This window comes from Martes martes, assembly GCF_963455335.1.
Source record: "Martes martes genome assembly, chromosome: 1".
Taxonomy (NCBI): Eukaryota; Metazoa; Chordata; class Mammalia; order Carnivora; family Mustelidae; genus Martes; species Martes martes.
Genome location: NC_137888.1, coordinates 214,669,997 through 214,678,241, shown reverse-complemented (window position 1 = coordinate 214,678,241; position 8,245 = coordinate 214,669,997). Strand labels below are relative to the sequence as shown.

Below are 8,245 nucleotides of genomic sequence, written 5' to 3'. Positions count from 1 at the left end.
GTGTCCTGCTCCCGCGGGGCTCACGGCCGGATGCCGAGGCTTCCCAGATGGGCAAATCGTGCTAAGACGTCTCTCTTCCACAGGTCTGCTCCGGGCACAGAAGACCAGGAGACGAGGTGAGTGGGAAGCAGAGCTTTCTTGGTGTCTGTTTGTCCAGATGTCCTGGCGGAGAGGTCTCCACTGCGGGAGAGTGGCCCCACGATTCACTGGGGTCGAGGGCCGCTGTACCGGGGAGCCAGAGAGGCGTCGGCTCCCAGGACTCCAGGGTCTCCGCTGCGGCAGGCAGCCTGTCCCTGCACACCTCCAGGGGGCGCCATCGCCACGAGGCCCCAGAGCTAAGCCAGGTGGCGGCCCTGACTGAGACCCCCGCCCGCAGCCAGGTCCCATAAAGCCTGGGCTACCTACTTTTAATTTTAATTTTAATTTTAATTTTAAGTAGGCTCCAATGAGCCCAACGTGGAGCTTGAACCCCCGACCCTGAGACTGAGAGTCCTATGCTCTACGGACTGAGCCAGCCGGGTGCCCCAAGCCCAGGCTTTCCTACTCAGCCACAGGGACACCGTTGGCCCGCGGCCTGTCTCAGGGTCCCCACCGGCTCCAGATGCCAGGAGACACCCCTCTGTGGGTTGGGGGTCATGGAGACCGCCCTCAAGTTCAGCTTTGCTGGATGGACCCACAGAACTCGGCGAAGCTGTAGTGCTTACAATTGTGGCTGGTTGGGGGTTTTTCAGAATTTTTTTTTTTTAAAGATTTTACTCATTTATTTGAGAGAGAGAGAGCATGCGCACACAAGCAGGGGGTGCGGCAGGCAGAGGCAGAGGGAGAAGCAGGCTCCCCGCGGAGCAGGGAGCCCGATGCGGGGACTGGATCCCAGGGCCCTGGGATCTGACCTGAGCCAAGCAGACGCTTCACCGACTGAGCCCCCCAGGCGCCCCACAATTGTGGTTTGATGCAGTGGAGGGAGGATCAGCAGTGAGCGCAGGTGCGTGATGCCAGGGCCCAGAGACACCAGGGGTGAACCTCCAGCTGTCGCCTGCCAGGGACTTAGCAGACAGCCCCCGGTTCTCCCAGCAGCCTGTGGCAATATGCAGGCCACGTTTCCAATCCCTGGACTCCCCCGCATCTTGGCGTCCAGGGCATTTGTGGGGGCAGTCCCTTAGGCATGGCTAATCACCCCCCAGAGGTCGGGCTGATCCCCACCCCCCCCAAATCACACTGTCAGCACAGACTCTCTCACATGACCCAAGGTCCCCAGGTAAACAGAGACCCTCTCGCCCGGCTGGGCACTCCAAGGACTGGGTTACCTCTCGGGATCTAGGACTCAGCCGGCTGCCCCTTCCTTTGGAATGTGCAGTGTTAAGGGCTAATCCTTGACCACACCCTCTCCCCCGAATCGGACATGGCCCAACCATCCGCCTTAATACCCCCCACTCGACCCGGGAAGCCCCAAGCAGAGAGAGAAACATCGAACATGGTCTTCGACCAGCACCGCCCTGGGCACGCTAAGTGGAAACGTGTTCTCAGTGCAGCCCCGAGACCGTCTCAAGCCCTGTCCTCCCGGGGGGGGTTCCCGTCCACACTCACAGAACAGGCAAGGAAGTCACGCACCATGAGAGAAAGCCCGCGGGTACAGCAAATGGCAGAGTCAGGCCCTCCTGGGAAGCCCAGGAGGGGTTGGTGAACTAAGGATGTGTAAACGTATTAAAGACAGGAGCACCAGGGTGGCCCAGTGGGGGAAGCGTCCGACTCTTGATCTCGGCTCAGGTCATGATCTCGGGATCGTGAGATCGAGCCCCGCATCGGGCTCCTTGCTTGACACAGGGTCTGCGTGTCCCTCTCCTTCCCCCCGTGCCGCTCCCCTCCCCCTATCTCTCTCTACAAATGAATAAATAAAATCTTCAAACATAAAATAAAGACACAAGAGAAGAAACTGTAGGAAGCAACGGGTAGATGGACAGACGGACAGATGGTAGGTGTGCAGATGGCAGATGGAGGCATGAAGGACAAAAGGCTGCTTTGAAACTTCCCGCTGGTCTGCCCAGAGGCGCCGGCCCCAGGCCCATTCTGCTATGGCGAAGAGAGAGTGGGGGGCAGACGGCAGTACCGCTCTCTGTGCCGAGGACCCCCCAAAGCCAGATTCCACCGTGCTCTCGGATTCCACACACGGCCACGGCTTTAAAAGCAATAATAATGACCTGACCCGTGTTTATCCCTCTCTAGCCTGTCCTGAGGTGACAAGGACACATAGAAGGACAAGAAAGAAGATTCCAGATGCCAAGAAACCTCTGTCAGACGTCCTCCGGCCCTGGACCTCATCCCCGCCTCGTCCTACGTCCCTGTCGTGGGAGGATGTCAGTCTCCTCCGCCCATCTCTGAAACCCAGCATCCTTTTTAGCTGCTTGAAATTTTTTTTTTTTTAAACAACGCAGTCTTCGTGTGTTCCAGAAAAGGACCCGGCTCTCAGCCCTCCGCCCTTCCACGCCGGTGAGCTCACAGCCAAGGGCAAGCAGCTCAGGGCACGGCCCGGGTGTCCTGGACGGCTTCAGAGTCCCCTCCCACTGCACACGGTCCCGACTCGAGACCCTTCTCTTGCTTGTCAGCGGGCCCACGTTGGAGCCACCGACGCCCACCAGCTCCCTGGCCGGATCTGGACTCGTTCTTGTGCCTTTTCTCCCAGAACAGCCCCTGCCGCTCTGGGCATCAGGCTTGGAAGCTCCGCCCCCAGCAGTGCCGTGCCCCCCGGGACCTCCCGTCCTTCACCTCGTGGGTTTTCATCTGACCGGCTCCCCCCCACCCCGTCTCGTACAGCACTCCCCTTCCTGGGAGCATCGGCGCCCGCGGCAGCAGTGAGCTGCCGGTAATTACCGCCCCTCCCTTTCTAGAACATTCTCAAGCCCGTCTAACATGGATGCCACACCCCACGGCAGTCCTGGTCAATACCTCCTACTGAGGGAGTGGTGTCCCCACTTGCCTGATCCCCCCCCAGTGCAGGGTTGGGACGCGCCCCTCAGGCTCCCGCCAAGGGCAGTGGGCTCTGAACTGCAGGAAAGAAGATACAGGGTATTACAGGTTTGGGTAGTCGGAAGTGCACTTGGGAAAGGAAGTCCCTGTGGCCTGGATGCCGTGGGGACCCGCGTCAAAGGAGGACAATTCACCTTGGACAAAAGACAGACTTTTCTGACGCGGCCCAAACACCGGTCAGGTGGCTGCTAGAGGTAGTGAGTTCCCCATCCGTGGAGGCATTTAAGAGGAGGCTGGGAAGTGCTTGCAAACTGTGGTCCTGTGCAGCCCCCTCTGATCTTCGAGTCTCTATTTATATAAATCTCAGCGAGAGTCGACGGGGCACCTTCTCCGGGTCCCTCCTGGCTCTGTAGCCGGCTTCTTGGTGGCCGAGATTGTGCTGAGTGTGAGGTTCTCGGCCTCAGTGGTCAAGTCAAATGCTCCTCGACCTGGGACGCTGGTGTTTGGGGTTATTCCAAGGGCGGGAGGGAGCCGGTGGTGTTTGGTGCTGAGGGAAAGGAATGCCCAGCGTTTTGTTGCGCGGGAGAGGGCCCTGCCCTGCGCGTCCAGGAACTGACCCACCACGAACCCTGGGGAACACTGGGGAGCTGCCCCCCCGCGTTGGAAAATGCCGAGTTTCTGGGCAAGATTAGGCCTGCATCTTCCGGGTCACAGCCCTGCCCCCGGAAGGCGGGGACGCTGGGGGCCTGCGTGGGGGGCGGGATTAAATGTGTGTTTCTGCCCTGTTTCCCGACCAGGGGACAGGACCATGTTCCAGGCCCAGGGGTGTCACCTGCAGCCCAAGGCAGCAGAGGCTGGCGGGTGGCCTCTCCAGGCTGCCCTCTGAGAGGCCCCCCGCTGCCCGTCTGCCTGTGGCCTGGCCCAGACCCGGGCCTGGTGGCTGTCCCTCCCCGGATCAACACATGCGCCCCAGAGCTGGAGCCTGGCCGCACGCTAAGGGACAGGAACTGAGGCGTCCCACCCCGTGCCGCGGTTACCGAGCACCCAGGGAGGTGACATTAGGACAGGAAGCGGCAGACCCCCGCCCCCCACCCCCACCCCAGAGGAGCCTGCGGCGGCACACGAAACCACTACGGGCCCAGCGTGGCTCCGGACCACCAGCAGCCACAGACGATGGGCAAGTGGGACCCAGGACCCAGCTCGGCCGCGGCAGCCTCTCCGGGATCAAGAGAGACGCCGGGGTGGGGGGACTGTCCCCAGGCTCGAGAAGTCCCAGCACACAGCTCCATGCAGACGGGGCCGCTGCGTCCGGGCCGCCTGCTGCCCGCGTGTCAGAAGTGGCTTCGCGAACGGCGGTGTCTCCAGGGCAGTCGTGGTCAAAACGCCAGCGGATCCCGGACCTCCTCGGAAAGGGACGCCGGGTTTTCCTCCCGGGACACATGGGATGCGTCCTAAGTCGTAGGTCACACGCCCATAACGACGGCCAGTTTTGTGGTTTTTAGAAACGATCCGTTATGATTACTGTCGTGATGTTCAAACGTCATCTCCACGAGCTTCGGGGATTTTTATGTGGAAATAAAGAGGGGATAACTGAGAAGGGGGGTGCGTTTCATCGGTCCGCTTCCCTGAGCTGTGGTGCTGGCCTTGGGCTGGGAGCCGACGAACCGGCCCGAACTCCCACCTGGCGACCTCGGGCGGGTGGCCTCAGGTGACCTTGGGCAGCCTCGGGCGACCGTGCGCGACCAGCAGGTGCCTCGGGTGACCTCCCAGTCCTCCCTGGAATCAAACCTAGTCACCAGGTAGTAGTAGTAATAATTTAACGATCTGTCTATGTTACTACCACCATGACTGAACGAGAAGACTGTCCACACTCGCACCAACACTTCCCACGCCAGGCCGGGGGGAGGGGTCCCCACGAGCCACTCTCCGGCTCCCGGTGGAGTCATGCGGACCTCACAGTGCGAGGGCGCGGGCCCCGCCTCAGGTGCCAGTCCCCAGGAGCGGGCCCCCAGTTCCCCTGCGCTTCTGTCCCAAGTGGCCAAAAATCAGGCGTTCCCTCAACCTTCCCCCAGCAATTTGCAGAACTCTAGAAGGTTTCTGTGCTTTTTACCTGACCATGACAAAGGATCTGACCCAGGAACAGCCAGCCAAGAGATGGGGGCGGGGGGAGGGGGCCGGGGCATGTGCGAGGGGCGCGTCCCCGCCACCCACCAGAGGCGTCCTCTCGCAGGCGTGGCTGGTTAACCGCTGACCTCCGGTGATGAGCCCCACCCCCAGCCTGTGGCCGTAGCTTTCCAAGGTCCCCCCACTTGCAGAAACGCAGGGGTGGGTAAAGGGCGTGTCACAAACAGCAAAAAAGACGCCGCCTTCCCCTCGAGCACTCTGGACCCGATTCGATTCAGGGATTCGATTCAGGAACCAGGAACCGAGGACAACTGTCCTCCCTCTTCTCACCTAGGAAGTCCCGAGGGTTTAGGAGCTGTGCGGTGGGAGCTGGGACGGAGATGAACCTCCCTTCATCTGCCAGCTCTGGGGGTCCCACGGGGTCCTGGGCCTCCCTGCGGCTCCCAGCCTGGGGGGGGGTGGGGGGAGCTTGACCCAGGGAAACAGGGTCTCCCTGGGGACGGGGACGAGGGGGCAGGCCCTGCCCCGGAAAGAGGGGTCCTCTCTGATCGGAGACCCGATGGGGAAGCAGCAGCCAGCCCGGCCAGCAGATGGGTGGAGGGCGTCCCCAGCAGAGGACCCGGCCCCGGGAAAGGCGCGGGGGCCGGGTCAGCGGCACTGGTGTTCCTGGGACCCAGAGCTCGGTGCGGACCTGGTCTCTCTCCCTCTTCTAAATTTACCATTGGTGGCATTTAGAACTTTCAAGACATTGCGCAACCATCACTACTATCTAGTTCCAGAACATTCCATCTCCACCAAAGGGAAACCCTGTCCCCAGGAGCAGTCACCCCCTGAGGCCCCGGCACTCACTAACCTATTTTCTGTGGATTTGCCTGTTCTGGACGTTTCACATAAAGGAATCGAACACTTGACCTGTGGGCTTGTCTGGGGACAGGTGGGTCGCACTGTGTGCCAGGCGAGTGGACACCAGGCCTCCAGGAGGCGCCCTGTCTGGGCATGTCACTGTCACCTGTGCTCTGGGCTTCGTGCCCCGCGAGGAGGATCCCAGGAAGTTCTTGCCGCTGGAATGGGGTCAGAGGCCGCACCCCGGAACCAACTTCCCCGCCTGGCCACCCGCCAGGCGCCGGAGGGAGCTCGGGGGTCACGGGCAGCCACGCTGGCGGTCAAGGAAACAGAGGCCCAGAAGGGGCTGGAGGTGGGAGGACACAGGTGGGGTCCCCTGTTCACACCGTCCCTGGCGGCTGCCTTCCAAGTGGTGGTCACGGCGCCTGCGACCTCTCCTAACCTCTGCATCAGGTCAGTCCCAGCTGGAGCCATGCGGGGGGTCCTTTATGACTAGCTGACCCGGTGGCAGGCTCTCTGTGTCCCTCGGCTGTCTCGGCCACTGGGGTCCTGCCGGCGGAATCAGGGCAGGGAGGTCACGGAAGTCATGGGGGCACACAGGCCACCACAGCGGGGGAGACCTTAGTGTCGCATCAGGGGACACGCGTGGCTTTACAGCTGAAGGGAGCCGGCTCGATGGATGGAGAGTCGCTGAGAGGAGCTATGGGTCGGGGTGGCGGGGAGGTTCTGGCTAAACCGCCTTGGCAGGATTCGTGCTGAAATCGGGCTCCTCGGGCGGAGCTCCAGGGTGAGACCCGTCGGAAAGGAGCTCGGAGGAGATGGTCTCCGTCCGGGGCAGTGGGGAGGACTTGTGACCGACCACGTGTGGGGCCCACGAGAGAGTATAAAGTCCAGGAGACCCACCCCTGCTCAGGTCCTTAACTTAAAACCCTGCACCTCTCTGGGAGTCCTGGCTCGGCCTCCAGGGGCCTCCTCGTGAGCCAGGAAGGGACAGGATCCTGGAGCTGGGGAGCGGCGGCTGTGAAGGCCTCTGGAGACCACGGCCAGGGGCCCTGTCTTCGGTTCTAACAGCTTCCGCTCACTCGTGGCCTTGGTTTCCCCATTTGTTCCACCGAGTGGCTCGATTCAACGACCTGCCATCGTTCCTCTTTCTCTAATTCCTTCCCTACCATTTAAGGGGTCCCTGTCTTTTGTGGCCTCTGCCTTATTGGGGAGGGGGACACAGCGGAGAACAAGATACACCTGACACTCCCTGTGTAGAGGGAGGGGATGAAGGAAGAAGAAAGACTTCCTGGAGGCGGGGACGTCCAAGCTGACACACAATGGCTTAGGCAAAGTAGGCCACAGGGAGGAGACTTAGATAAGACCTAAGGGGTTCTGGAAGCTCCTTCTGCCTGTGGGTCCTGTCCCTGTGATGTAATAAGCCCTTTTTTGCACTGGGAAAAAAAAAAAAAGATGAAGGGTTCAAGGAAGCAAATATAGCACATGCAAAGGTCCTGGGGCAGCAGCTCTGGTAGCAGAGGGGAAGGGTAATGATAAGTAGGGGCAGGGCATCCTCCCCCTCTCTGTCTCTCCCCAACTCCCTTCACAAAACCTCCTGGAGGAGGGGGCTCAAACCCAAAGAGAGCCTCCCTCTGCCTCCCGCCATGAAGATGAGGACAGCAAGGCCCAGAGAGTCGAGAGTAGGGCCGGACTCCCTAGCTGGTCAGTGGCAGGGTCCTTAACCAGCGGTTCGCTAAGTGTGTCAGGGACTCCCTGGGGCAGGAGGCGGGGGTGGTCCCTGAGACCCTATCAGGTCGTCCTCAAGGTCAAAATCATGCACGGGCAAAAGGTCCATTCGGAGTGCAAAGACAGAAGAGTGGATTTGGCTGGAATCGAGGACAAAGGGGAACAACTCACCTTCTGAAATCCCCACGACCCTCCTGCTGTCCGCACAGGTCCTGTCTCTCTGATCAAACCGGAAAGATTCTCAGCTTTTTTCTGCAACGGAGTTGAAATTTACCTAACACACAGCTGACCATGTGAAAGTGGGCGATTCGGTGGCACTTAGGGCATTCCCAACGCTGCGCGGCCGCCACCTCTGTCCAGTTCCCCAACTTCCTCGTCAGCCCACAAAGCAGCCCCATCCCCATCAGCTGTCATCTCCCCCTTCCCCTCAAGCCCCAGCCCCCACATGCCCCCTTCCCGTCCGTGGAGGGACTTGGTCTGGGCGCGTCACACGCGTGGACTCACACCCCGTGTGGCCTTCTGTGTCTGGGTCCCTCCCTGAGCGTCATGGGCTCGGGCCCGTCCCCGGGGCCGCACGTGGGGGCACCTC

The 8,245-nt window shown here is 61.1% G+C and overlaps 1 protein-coding gene across 1 annotated transcript in view; it reads left to right on the top strand.

Moving 5' to 3' along the window:
• Positions 1-8,245, top strand: part of FSD1 (fibronectin type III and SPRY domain containing 1) — a gene marked incomplete at both ends in the record, with an annotated part of 516,986 nt that overhangs the window by 246,530 nt on the left and 262,211 nt on the right. The window lies entirely within an intron of this gene.